The 13136-nt window shown below is 45.2% G+C and overlaps 1 pseudogene; it reads left to right on the forward strand.

Moving 5' to 3' along the window:
* LOC138801881 (transmembrane protease serine 9-like) overlaps window positions 1-13136 on the forward strand; it is a 32887-nt pseudogene that overhangs the window by 7858 nt on the left and 11893 nt on the right.

A 13136-nucleotide genomic window follows, 5' to 3' on the forward strand; every position in this document is an offset into this window, starting at 1 on the left:
GGTCTTGTTACAGGGATCAAGGAGGGTGGCCACCCAGTAATCGCTGTTCATTTTTATTGCCTTGATGCGTGGATCATGTTGGAAGTAATGTAGCATCCAAGCACTCATGTGTGAGATGCTACTGGGATCTCCCAAGCCTCGGGGTCGAGAGGCACTAATAGGATCTTCATCCTCTTCCTCCTCCCCCTGTAATCTGTGCCAACCCCTTACCAGTGAAGGGTAATCAGTACCGGTGGTGTCCACCCCTGCCTCCTCATCCTCCTCCACTTCTTCCTCCTGACGATCACCAGAGGCCTGGATAGCCTCATGCGCTCTACCGTGGGAGCGGTGCTGCCGTCCTGCATCCGCCCTCGACCTAGAACCAGTGCCTAAAGGACACCTATGCAACTGTGAAACAGTTGGGTCCTCTACATTCTTCGGTGAGTATGGTTCCGTGTCTGCCTCCTTCTCCTCCATCACTGCTGAGACCTGCTGCCGCAGAGTGCCTAATGCTTGTTCCACTGAAAATATCACCAGAATGGTGATGTTGACAAGGGCATCGTCTCAACTGACCATTTTGGTGGCCTCTTCAAAACTGGCAAGGATGGTGCACAGATATTTAACCTGTCTCCACTCTCTATGAGTGAACACCCCAAGGTCTGTACAACTGCTAGTAAGGCCTTGCGACATTTCGTATTGCATAATGGAATTACGCTACGCCACAACCGCTGGAGCATGTGGAGCGTGGAATTTCAGCATGTTGCCACATCACAGATGAGACAGTTGACAGGGAGGCCCAGATCCCATTGCAATGATGCCAGTCGTGCTGAAGCAGTGTGCAAATGCTGGAAGTGGGAGCTAAGACCTAGAGCCTTCTTCAGGAGACCGAGACCGTCAACACCAGTGTAGCACTTAAAGGACAAGTGCCAAACTTTTTCCCAGTAATTGAAGCACATTACAAAGTTATATAACTCTGTAATGTGCTTCAATCACCTCTCTGCCTCCCTTCCCTGTCTTTTCCCCCCTCCACCCCCCACCAGGAAGTGTCCTGACTCACACAGACCTAATTACTGTCGTCACCGTCACCAAGCTCTTCTCTCAGCTCCTTCTCCTGTTACACTAGCCTCCCCCCTCCCCTGCCTTGTCAGGTGACAGGCTTGCTCAGCTCCCATTGGCTGAACAACTGCAAGCCATCACTTGTCACATCTCACTTGCTTATCTTTCCTCAGACTTACTCCGGCCCATAGGCAGCTCCCCCCTCCCCTCATACCCTCTCTCCCCCCTCCCCTCATACCCTCTCTCCCCCCTCCCCTCATACCCTCTCTCCCCCCTCCCCTCATACCCTCTCTCCTGCTGCCGTGGACTCAGTGAAGGAGTCATGTCACTAGAGAAGATAAGCTGAGCAAGCAAAGTCACCTGACAAGGAGGGGAGGGGGAGGCTGGTGTAACAGGAGCTAGCCCCGCCCTCCTGCTGATGACTCATCCTCACATGAAGGAGCTGCCTGGTGACGGTGACGACAGTAATCAGGTCTGTGTGAGTTTAGGAGATTAGGTGACGGCAGTAATCAGGTCTGTGTGAGTAAGGAGATTGAAGCATATTACAGAGTTATATAACTTTGTAATGTGCTTCAATTACTGGGAAAAAGTTTTTCATGGCACTTCAAAGCCCTCCACAGCTCTTGACCTGTGTGTTGACGGTCTCCAAGACAAAATAATTTAAAGGGAAACTCCAGGTAGAGGTTAAAAAAATGAAACCTGCAGAAGCATAAAGCATTACTTAACTATCTATCCCAGTTTTTAAACTACCAAAAAACCATTTGTTTTGGGGGGTTTTGTTCTGTATTGTGTGGCTGTACTTCCTGGTTGAGCAGTTGTACACAGTACTACAGGTTCCAGAATGCATTGCTTTCCCTCAGGTGTTCAATCACAGTCCTCCACCTTGCACCTTTCCCGCCCAAATCTAGTGCAGAACATCTAGGCTGTGTTCACACATTGCAGTTTGGTTGTGTTACTGAATTATTTGCAGTACTTTATCATTTCATTGTTGTCCCACCCACACAGCACACTGTATTCTCTACCTGTAACATCACACAGCACTGTATTCTCTATCTGTAACACCACACAGCACACTGTATTCTCTATCTGTAACACCACACAGCACTGTATTCTCTATCTGTAACACCACACAGCACTGTATTCTCTACCTGTAACACCACACAGCACGCTGTATTCTCTACCTGTAACACCACACAGCGCTGTATTCTCTACCTGTAACACCACACAGCACGCTGTATTCTCTACCTGTAACACCACACAGCGCTGTATTCTCTACCTGTAACACCACACAGCGCTGTATTCTCTACCTGTAACACCACACAGCACGCTGTATTCTCTACCTGTAACACCACACAGCACACTGTATTCTCTACCTGTAACACCACACAGCCCTGTATTCTCTACCTGTAACACCACATAGCACGCTGTATTCTCTACCTGTAACACCACACAGCACTGTATTCTCTACCTGTAACACCACACAGCGCTGTATTCTCTACCTGTAACACCACACAGCACACTGTATTCTCTATCTGTAACACCACACAGCACACTGTATTCTCTACCTGTAACACCACACAGCACGCTGTATTCTCTACCTGTAACACCACACAGCACGCTGTATTCTCTACCTGTAACACCACACAGCCCTGTATTCTCTACCTGTAACACCACACACCACACTGTATTCTCTACCTGTAACACCACACAGCACTGTATTCTCTACCTGTAACACCACACAGCACTGTATTATCTACCTGTAACACCACACAGCACTGTATTCTCTACCTGTAACACCACACAGCACGCTGTATTCTCTACCTGTAACACCACACAGCACACTGTATTCTCTACCTGTAACACCACACAGCACACTGTATTCTCTACCTGTAACACCACACAGCGCTGTATTCTCTACCTGTAACACCACACAGCACTGTATTCTCTACCTGTAACACCACACAGCCCTGTATTCTCTACCTGTAACACCACACAGCACACTGTATTCTCTACCTGTAACACCACACAGCGCTGTATTCTCTACCTGTAACACCACACAGCACTGTATTTTCTACCTGTAACACCACACAGCACTGTATTCTCTACCTGTAACACCACACAGCACACTGTATTCTCTACCTGTAACACCACACAGCACGCTGTATTCTCTACCTGTAACACCACACAGCACTGTATTCTCTACCTGTAACACCACACAGCACGCTGTATTCTCTACCTGTAACACCACACAGCATGCTGTATTCTCTACCTGTAACCACACAGCACGCTGTATTCTCTACCTGTAACACCACACAGCACACTGTATTCTCTACCTGTAACACCACACAGCACACTGTATTCTCTACCTGTAACACCACACAGCACGCTGTATTCTCTACCTGTAACACCACACAGCACACTGTATTCTCTACTGTAACACCACACAGCACACTGTATTCTCTACCTGTAACACCACACAGCACGCTGTATTCTTTACCTGTAACACCACACAGCACACTTTATTCTCTACCTGTAACGCTGACATTGGAATAAAGTAAATAACTTTTTGATTTGTTTTTTCTTTTCATTTCCACGCACATATTATGATCAAGCATCTTTTATCTTTGAAGTTGAGCCGCACAATAAGGCTCTGATCCTCTCTGCCATTTAGCATCATTTACTTGTGTTACTGCATCATTTTTGTGAATACGCTGCAGTACTGCAATGATACTCCAACATGTGTGAACACAGCCCTAATTTCACTGCACACTTCTGCACAATCAGAGAAATCAGTGCAACAGCTGCTTCTGGCTGGTCAGAGATGGTGAATCACTCAGGGGATTGGGGGATCCAGCCCCGCCTCCTGTGACATCTCACCCTGCCCCCTGTCTGCATCATCAGCCTGTGCTCAGCAAACACACACAATGTGAGACAGAAGCATGGAATATTTGTCTCCTAAGGTGGGAGAGCAGTAGGAGCAGGAGACAATGTGGATTAGCACAGAGGCCATTGTTCTTCAATTCCTGGATGTCTATCAGCTACCAGTGTGGCAGAACCGTACAGATATATAGATTGTAGATACAGATTGTATAGACACATCTATATAACTTTTAATGTACTTTTAATAGAGACAAGTTTTTCTTATCCGGAGTTCCCCTTTAAGAACGGCCTGGTTTCTCTTAGCACGTGATGCTACCTGTCGAGGTTGGAGATCCTGGCTGTGCCCCATCCCAACAGTTTTGGAAACTATCGACGGAGACCCAGAGGCACCAGAGGCAGTGTCATCAACCAAAGTCACCCAGTGAGCAGTCAGGGATATATAATGACCTTGACCGTGCTTACTGGTCCATGTGTCTGTAGTCAGATGAATTTTGATGGACATAGATGCAGCCAACGCGCATTTTCTGCAACGTGCTGGGCCAGGGCAGGGACAGCCTTTCTTGCAAAGAAATGCCTGCTAGGAATCTGATACTGGGGGCATGCCAGGGCCAGAATGTGGTGGAAGCCATCTGTGTCCACCAGGCGGAAAGGCAACATTTCCATAGCCAACAGCCTGGCAATGCCGACATTTGGCTTTGGGGTGGCTGGGGTGAAAGTGTTTCTTATGCTCCCACACCTGGTACACAGAAGGCTGGCTGCCGGACTGGCTGCTGTACGGCGTGCAGGTCACACTGATGGTAGGAGAAGGTGTGAGCTGTGTTGCTGGTGGTTGGAGGCGGTTGACAGTATCTTTGACTGGAGATGGTGTTGCTCATGCTACACCGCAGCAGAGGGCCGCTTTAGCTTGGAAGTGGAGAAGGAGGCAGAAGATGTCACGGTGGTTGGAAGCCCAGGACCTGTGTGGCCTTAAACACTTTTCATTTTCCCTCTACTAACGCGTTGCCGGCAAATACGACATATCACCTCAGTCTGAGAATCAGAGGCTTGATCAAAAAAAGCCCAAGCTTTACAGGTTTGGGACCTCTTAGACAGCGAAAAGCTACTACCAGTCTCCCTGCTGCCACCACTGACCATGGCTGGTGGAGTAATATCAGCAGGCTTGTGCGACCGCCCTCTCCCTTTCTTAGGTCGGACCCGCACTGTAACTACTCCATCCTCCTCATCCTCCACTGATGATGTCCTCAGCAGCTGTCCCAGCCTGCAATACTAAACCTATGTATTGCTGTCTATGGATAGGAAAATGCTTACTGTGAAAACTCTATTCTAACCTTGTCCCTAAGCTTGCTAAACACCCCACTAACTACCTATCTCACTAATCTAAATTACAGCATACATGAAAGCAGGCAGACAGTCAGAGAGCAATGTATACAGCACAGTGAGTGAGCTGAAAATGGCGTTCAGAAAGCATCACAGATAGTTTTATATGAGATGATCATGTGATTTTAGCAGCCAATGAGACCCTTATACATCAGCACTGATGATTCTGACACTCTCATTGGCCCTGCACTGACTGGCTGGCAAATAGGCGCTTAAACTTTCACTCGAACTCGAACGCTTACTCGAACGAACAGTAAAATGTTCAGTTCGAGTTCGAGAAAATCGTGATGTTTGACTCAAACTTAACTTTTCTCGAACGGTTCGACATCAGCTGCTGTATGTCCTGCAGGAAGTGGTGTATTCTCTACAGTCAGGCATGGTGCTCTCTGCTGCCACCTCTGTCCATGTCAGGAACTGTCCGGAGCAGCAGCAAATTGCCATAGAAAGTAAAAAAGGAGGAAAAAATCCAAAGCACTCACCGGGTCATCAGATCTTTAACAGGTTTAGTGCCGCAGCGCTTTGTCAAGTCAAGAGTATGTCACTACCGGGGGGAGGTTGCTTATATAACCAAACAGGTGTATAGTGCAAATAAACAATAGACAAACAAAATAATAGATACAGTAATATACATATAAGTATGAATTCTTACAGGAAGACACTCCAATCATTCCTTTCATTCAGGCCATTTGGACCAGTCGCGTCTAATGTAGCAATCCAAATCGCTTCTCTTCTGAGGAGGCGCTGATGCCTATCCCCTCCACCATCCCCACGATCGACCCTTTCTAGACCTAGAAAGCACAGGGAGCTGGTATCCTCTGCATGAACAGTATTCACATGTTCGATGAGACAGGGAACGCCTTTCCCTGTTCTCACTGAATAAGCATGCTACTTAATCCTTGTCCACATAAGCCAACATAAAAACGATTACATGGGCAGACGATCGCATACACTGTGTACGGGGTCCTGTTAGCGGCGATCTGTGCATAGAGCCTGCCTGAGAGCAGACTCTATGCACATATGTCCGATCCGTCAGGACGGAGGTAAGTGACTTACCCCTGCCCATCGGTACAAGCGATAGGGAACCCTGCAGAGGAGCTTGTCCTATCACTGAGTACCTTAAACGCTGCAATCACTATAGATTGCGGTGTTTAAGGGGTAAATGACAAGCAGCTGTGCGATTGCAGCTGCTTGTCATTATGCTGGGCACTTAGGGCCCTATTCCACGGGACGATTATTGTTCACATAATCGTTAACGATAAACGATTCAAACGACTGCTGTTGCGAAGGACCTGAAATCGTTCACCCATTTACATGGAACGATAATCGTTAATTATTGAGTTTGTTACTACTGTGAACGACCGACTTATTCAATGCGAACGATTTGTGAACAAGCAACGATAAAAATAGGTCCAGGTCTTATTAAGCCGTCAACGATTTCTCGTTTGGTCGTTAATCGTTAACTGCTATTCAACCAAACAATATTCAAACAATAATCTGAACGATAATCGTCCCGTGGAATAGGGCCCTTATGTGTGCGGGGCCGCTCTCTCTGCAGACCCCTCTCACCTCAGGATCGAATATATACATTCCTACTACACGTAGTATGTGCAGTAAGAACGTATACCTATGTATTTTTGACGTAAAGGGATTAAGATGGACCTGCATACTGTAAAGCTTGTAACTCATCCAGGATCATGTCGCTCCAATGTAAGGTGCTCCCACCAAGTGCTGGAGTCTGTGTATGTGTCATGACCCAAACTTCTGGATGATACACTAACAGGAGCTGCGATCAGATACAACACCCAACACCTAACTCTGGGGTCATCGAATGTAGTAGGAGCTTATCAAGGACATTAACTAGTAGAAACCTTTTCTGTTTTTTCTTCTGGAATAAAAGTAATGCAGTTGCTTTACATGGAGGCTTTCTCTATGGAGCCAGCGATGAGAATCCTGTACAAAAAACATGAAGACAAAGACGAGACAAGTCCTGATGAGAGCGGACGGTTTCAGTGTGACGTGAGTTTCCCATCATCCTCGGTAAGAGTCGCCTGATCACGGCTTCACGGCGATTCCTTTCTGCAGAGAAGTCACTTTTATCTTCCATCCATAAACTCTTCACAATTTCTTGGATCTTTATTTTCTGGTGTAGCTGAGGTTGTGTAAGTGACTCCGAATCGGAAACTCTGAGATTCATCAACGTCCAGTAAGATATTATTAAAGAGCTGCAGCTTTAGTCTTATATCTTCGGGGAGTCCGTATATATATATATATATATATATATATATATATATATATATATGCTGATACACAGGACATTGTGAGTGTGCAATACTATTTGTAATCCAACAGTAACTTAGAATCCTAAGGTAAATACAGTCTTTCCTCTATAAAGACTTTCATCCAGCTCCCCAGAGCGAAGCATTTGTTAGGCTCCATTCACACAGAGTAAAACTGGCAGAATTCTGCGGCGATTCCCGCCAGCCTCCGTGTCATACTGGGAGTCTATGGGAGACTCGCGCACCTACTCTCTCCACGCTGAAGAATGGGTGTGTCCCAGAATTCCACCAGTTTTGCTCTGTGTGAACAGAGCCTTATGCAGATCAGTCTCTATAGTGATGAGGTGTCAGTGTATGCGCCTCTATATCACTAGCACTGTGTGATGTACTTGGATGCAGCCAAGTACTTGGGGTCTTTCTTTGATTCAGGTTCCCCTCTTTCTGTACCTCAGGGGACACACTACACTTCTCTGTCCCTTGTTCCCCAATCTCAGCCTTACATCAGCTCCAGGACTTCTTCCTCACTCTTCCACAGCATAGGCAGCAACTAACTGGAAGGATCTCCATGACAACCACAGCCACTTCCTGTTTCCTGTTGGTGATGATGCAGTAAGTTATCTTCTATATGAAGTATCAAAACGCATACTGATAGGCTTATAGGAGCCCAAAACATGCCAGAAATTACATATATTCTGACTTTTCAACTTAGAAAATTTATATTCACAAGCAATACAGCATATATTTATGGGCAGTTTACTATTTTGCTGCCACCTACTGACCAAAGTTATTACTGCAGTAAATATAACAGTGCAGTAGTATTACTGCAGTAAATTCAATATTTAAATGAAAAAAAGGAAAGTCCCGGTACAGTTACCAAGCTCAACTGTGCTAGGCCCCTCAGGGTGGAGGAAAGTCCAATGCTTCTGCCTTCACGTCCAATGTCTGTCCCAGGCACCTCAGTGAAGAAGAGTGCTGCCCCTGCTCCGCCACCTCCTGCTCCACCGATGTCCTCTGCTCTTCTGGGAGAAAACTGATGTTACCGCTGATCCATGGAGAAAATTGGCTGATTGACATTATTTTTAAATTGTGATTTTCCAATTTTTGACACTTGTACAAGAATATGCTTTAACAACTCCGTCCTAGTCCCAGTACTGGATCTACTAGAGTTTTTTTTTTAATTAGTTAAAGGACAAGTGCCATGAAAAACTTTTTCCCAGTAATTGAAGCACATTACAAAGTTATATAACTCTGTAATATGCTTCAATCACCTATCTGCCTCCCTTCCCTGCCTTTTCCCCCCTCCACCCCCCACCAGGAAGTGTCCTAACTCACACAGACCTGATTACTGTCGTCACCGTCACCAGGCAGCTCCTTCATGTGAGGATGAGTCATCAGCAGGAGGGCTGCTCTAGGTCCTGTTACAGCAGCCCCCCCCCCTCCCCAGTCCAAGTGATGGCTTGCAGTTGTTCAGCCAATGGGAGCTGAGCAAGCTGAGTCACCTGACAAGGCAGGGGGGGGGGGGGTTGCTGTAACAGGAGAAGGAGCTGAGAGAAGAGCTTGGTGAGGGTGACGACAGTAATCAGGTCTGTGTGAGTTAGGACACTTCCTGGTGGGGGGTGGAGGGGGGAAAAGACAGGGAAGGGAGGCAGATAGGTGATTGAAGCACATTACACAGTTATATAACTTTGTAATGTGCTTCAATTACTGGGAAAAAGTTTTTCATGGCACTTGTCCTTTAATTATCCAAAATAAATTTCTGGCTGCTTCTCTCATCTCTACTTCTGACCAAAGTCCACTCTGTTTTCACTGAAGATTTTTCTCGAGTAAAATGTTCCTGGTTAATTGCTGGACTGCACCTGCACATGTTCTACCTCTGCAAAGCCCAGTGTTAGTGCATTAGTGCACTTCCTATATATATTTCTGTTGCACCCCTCACACACATGTAGATACACACCTATAGACATGGGAGATAGTGGTAGATATATATCTATAGACGGGGGAGGGAGGTATAGTATATACACATACATACAGTATATACAGGCTATTATGGTACACACAGGTAGATATATGTTTAGACCGGCTCCATACTGATATTAAGTGTATGTGAGAGGAGGAGGAGGAGGAGGAGGAGATGGGAGGTGGGCGGTAGCAGATACTCAACATGTATACACTCTATATCAGGCAGCTAGGAGAGGGGACAGTGACATAACAACTGCCACCACATGGGCAGCAACCATTACTGGGATAGTGGAAAATGGGGGTCCTGAATATTGAAAGAACAATTCTCCACCAATAGAGAAGTAACTCTGTGTGCTAAAGGTGCGTTTACACGTAACGATTATCGTGCAAATTTGCACGATAACGATCGAATTCGAACGATAATCGTACGTGTAAATGCAGCGAACGATCAAACGACAAACGAGAAGTCGTTCATTTTGATCTTTCAACATGTTATCAAATCGTCGTTCGCAAAAAATTCGCAGAACGTTCCGTGTGAACAGTCGTTCGCCGATTTAACCAATGTGTGAGATAGGCTTAAGTGATCGCAAAACGATCGCAAAATGATTTTCCGTACGATATATCGTACCGTCTAAATGCTGATCGTTATGAAAAAAAAAATCGCTACTCCGACATCGTTAATCGTACGATCGGGCCAATTATCGTAACGTGTAAATGCACCTTTAGTGTGTTACAATATGGAGGGGTCACATCAGAAAAACTGAAGCAAGCATTTCCTGCTCTATTTAATAGAAATATTCTACAACTGTTTATCTATTAACTGTAAAATGATGCCTGTATTATTGTATCTGTTCTTTGTTCGATATTGCCCTTGTATATCTGCTACCATGTAGAATTTAGTTATCAATCTCTTTAACTGGTTGACATCAAACCGCAGAGCCGAGGGGAATGGCAATCCTTCAGCCATGGTTCCATAAAAGTTTCCTCCACAGGGGGTTATTCCTTCCCCCGAATGCTGAAGGGTTTACCATGTAAGGAGCCATTCCTAGCTATTGCCTGGACATGTTTTTTAGTTATACAATCATGGTAATGAATTGTGCATGTAGTATTATGTATGAAGGTGTTCCATATGACATGACATATAAAACATACCATCACAGCTTTGATTTGACAATTCAGGAGTCAGTGGAAGTTTCAGACAAGTTGGTGGAACCATTAAATTATAGACGATGTAAAACCTCGTGGTGGTGAACAGGCTGAGCTTTAGTAGTGGCTAGCCTTAAGGATGTCATAACGGGGAGGGTGATCGAGTACAGGAGTGAGGATCTTCAGTAGGATCATTGATGCCTGTAACGTACACTGGGTCTCCTAGAGTGGCAGTAGGAGTATCCCACCCCTTCACTGCTGTCTGGCTAGGTGCTGTATGTCAGACTGGACAAGCCCTGTAATGTTTCAGAGAAGAAGAAGCAGGAAGGAAGAGGCGATCACCCAGAGGAATACAGAGGAGAAACAAACTGATCCTTATGTCAGCAAGAAATACTGAGAATGTAGATAAAGGGAAGATAGAGAGATTTATACATCTTTATGGAACTCCTTCTACAGACAGTGAGGTCATAAAGGTTATTATAACCGGGTGACTGCCTCTTTATTACCTCTTCATGACAGCCATAAACCCAACCTCTTGATGATGGTTTGAACGCCTCTTGACTATGTTTAAGAAGCAAGAAGACCTCTTCATTCAGGAGGAGAATGTAAGTAGGAGTCTCCTAGACAGAATGGGTCCTCCTTATACCACAGAGTACAAGGATCTCCTCATGAGTTTGGGTAAAAGATGGAAAACCCTTTCAAGATCCAGTCCATCAAGGAGGACCGACAACTGCTGGTCATAGATAACATGCCATGGGCGTACATCATGGATCCATAAATTATGAGGTGTCAATGAATAACTTTTCTAGATTGTTTGTTTAAAGTCAAGAGAACACCTAGTAATGATCCTGCCCTTATGCCACAAGTATTGGCCATGGACCAGGGCTCAGCAGATGTTCCAGGAAGGAATCATGATCATGATCCCCGACCACCTTCCTGCCTCATACATGGGACTATATAACCATAAACCTAGAGTGAAAACTCATCTTTCAGGATGAACATGTTGTATTTTTGGCCGTCAATATAATAAAGTCCAGTTTAGTTTATGATGAGGAAGAAGTGATCATGAATATATATGTATATATGTGTGTGTTATATGTTCACATAACCTGGTCTGTCAGTACGGTTCTCGCTCTACACAAGGACATGAGCTCCGTACTATGGAACAGAGACACCGGGATGGTCCCTGCATTACTAATAATGTTTCTAGTAGGTGAGTGACATATTATGGGTCAGATTGACTTAATTTTATGTCTGATTTACCTCTATGGGGTATGGGGTTACCTCTATGGGGTATGGAGTTACCTCTATGGGGTATGGAGTTACCTCTATGGGGTATGTGGTTACCTCTATGGGGCATGGTGTTACCTCTATGGGGTATGGGGTTACATATATAGGGTATGGGGTTACCTCTATGGGCTATGGTGTTACCTTTATGGGGTATGGTGTTACCTCTATGTGGTATGGGTTTACCTCTATCGAGTATAGGGTTACCTTAATGGGGTATGGAGCTACTTCTATGGGGGTATGGAGTTACCTCTATGGGGTATGGGGTTGCCTCTATGGGATATGGGATTACCTCTATGGGTTATGGTGTTACCCCTGTGGGGTATGGGGTTACATATATAGGGTATGGGGTTACCTCTATGGGGTATGGGGTTACATTTATACTGTATGGGGTTACCTCTATGGGGTATGGGGTAACATCACAGTTCAAACACTGTGACCAAACATATGACCTTGGGTTTTACGCTGTAATAATTATGTTGTTACGTTTTTTTTTTCGCTCCATTTTTAAACTTCCCATTGAGTCCTTGCACATGCTCCATGGAGAAGCTTTGGTCACCTGACTATGGAAGATTTTTTATTCTTACTTAAGGATCAAAACAGAAATACCAGTAAAGCGATAAGACATGATATGAAGTGTCTGCTCTCTGTGATCTCACAGCTCCTCTTCCTCCTCCTGTGGACTCGTCCTCCCCGGTGTGCGGCTCTCCGGTCATCTCCAGCAGGATAGTCGGGGGCTCGGAGGCTGCGAATGGCGAATGGCCCTGGCAGATCAGTCTCCATTATCAGGATCATTTATATGTGGTGGAAGCCTGATCTCCAACCAGTGGGTGATGTCTGCTGCTCATTGCTTCCACACGTGAGTACAACAGTGGTTGTTTAGGAATAGGAATCAGATTATCTATCTATCTATCTATCTATCTATCTATCTATCTCCTATCTATCTATCTATCTATCTATCTATCTATCTCCTATCTATCTATCTATCTATCTATCTATCTATCTATCTATCTATCTATCTCCTATCTATCTATCTCCTATCTATCTATCTATCTATCTATCTATTTATCTATCTATCTATTTATCTATCTCTCTATCTATCTATCTATCTATCTATCTATCTATCCATCTATCTATCTCCTATCTATCTCCTATCTATCTATCTATCTATCTATC

This window comes from Dendropsophus ebraccatus, chromosome 9, assembly GCF_027789765.1.
Source record: "Dendropsophus ebraccatus isolate aDenEbr1 chromosome 9, aDenEbr1.pat, whole genome shotgun sequence".
Classification (NCBI taxonomy): Eukaryota; Metazoa; Chordata; class Amphibia; order Anura; family Hylidae; genus Dendropsophus; species Dendropsophus ebraccatus.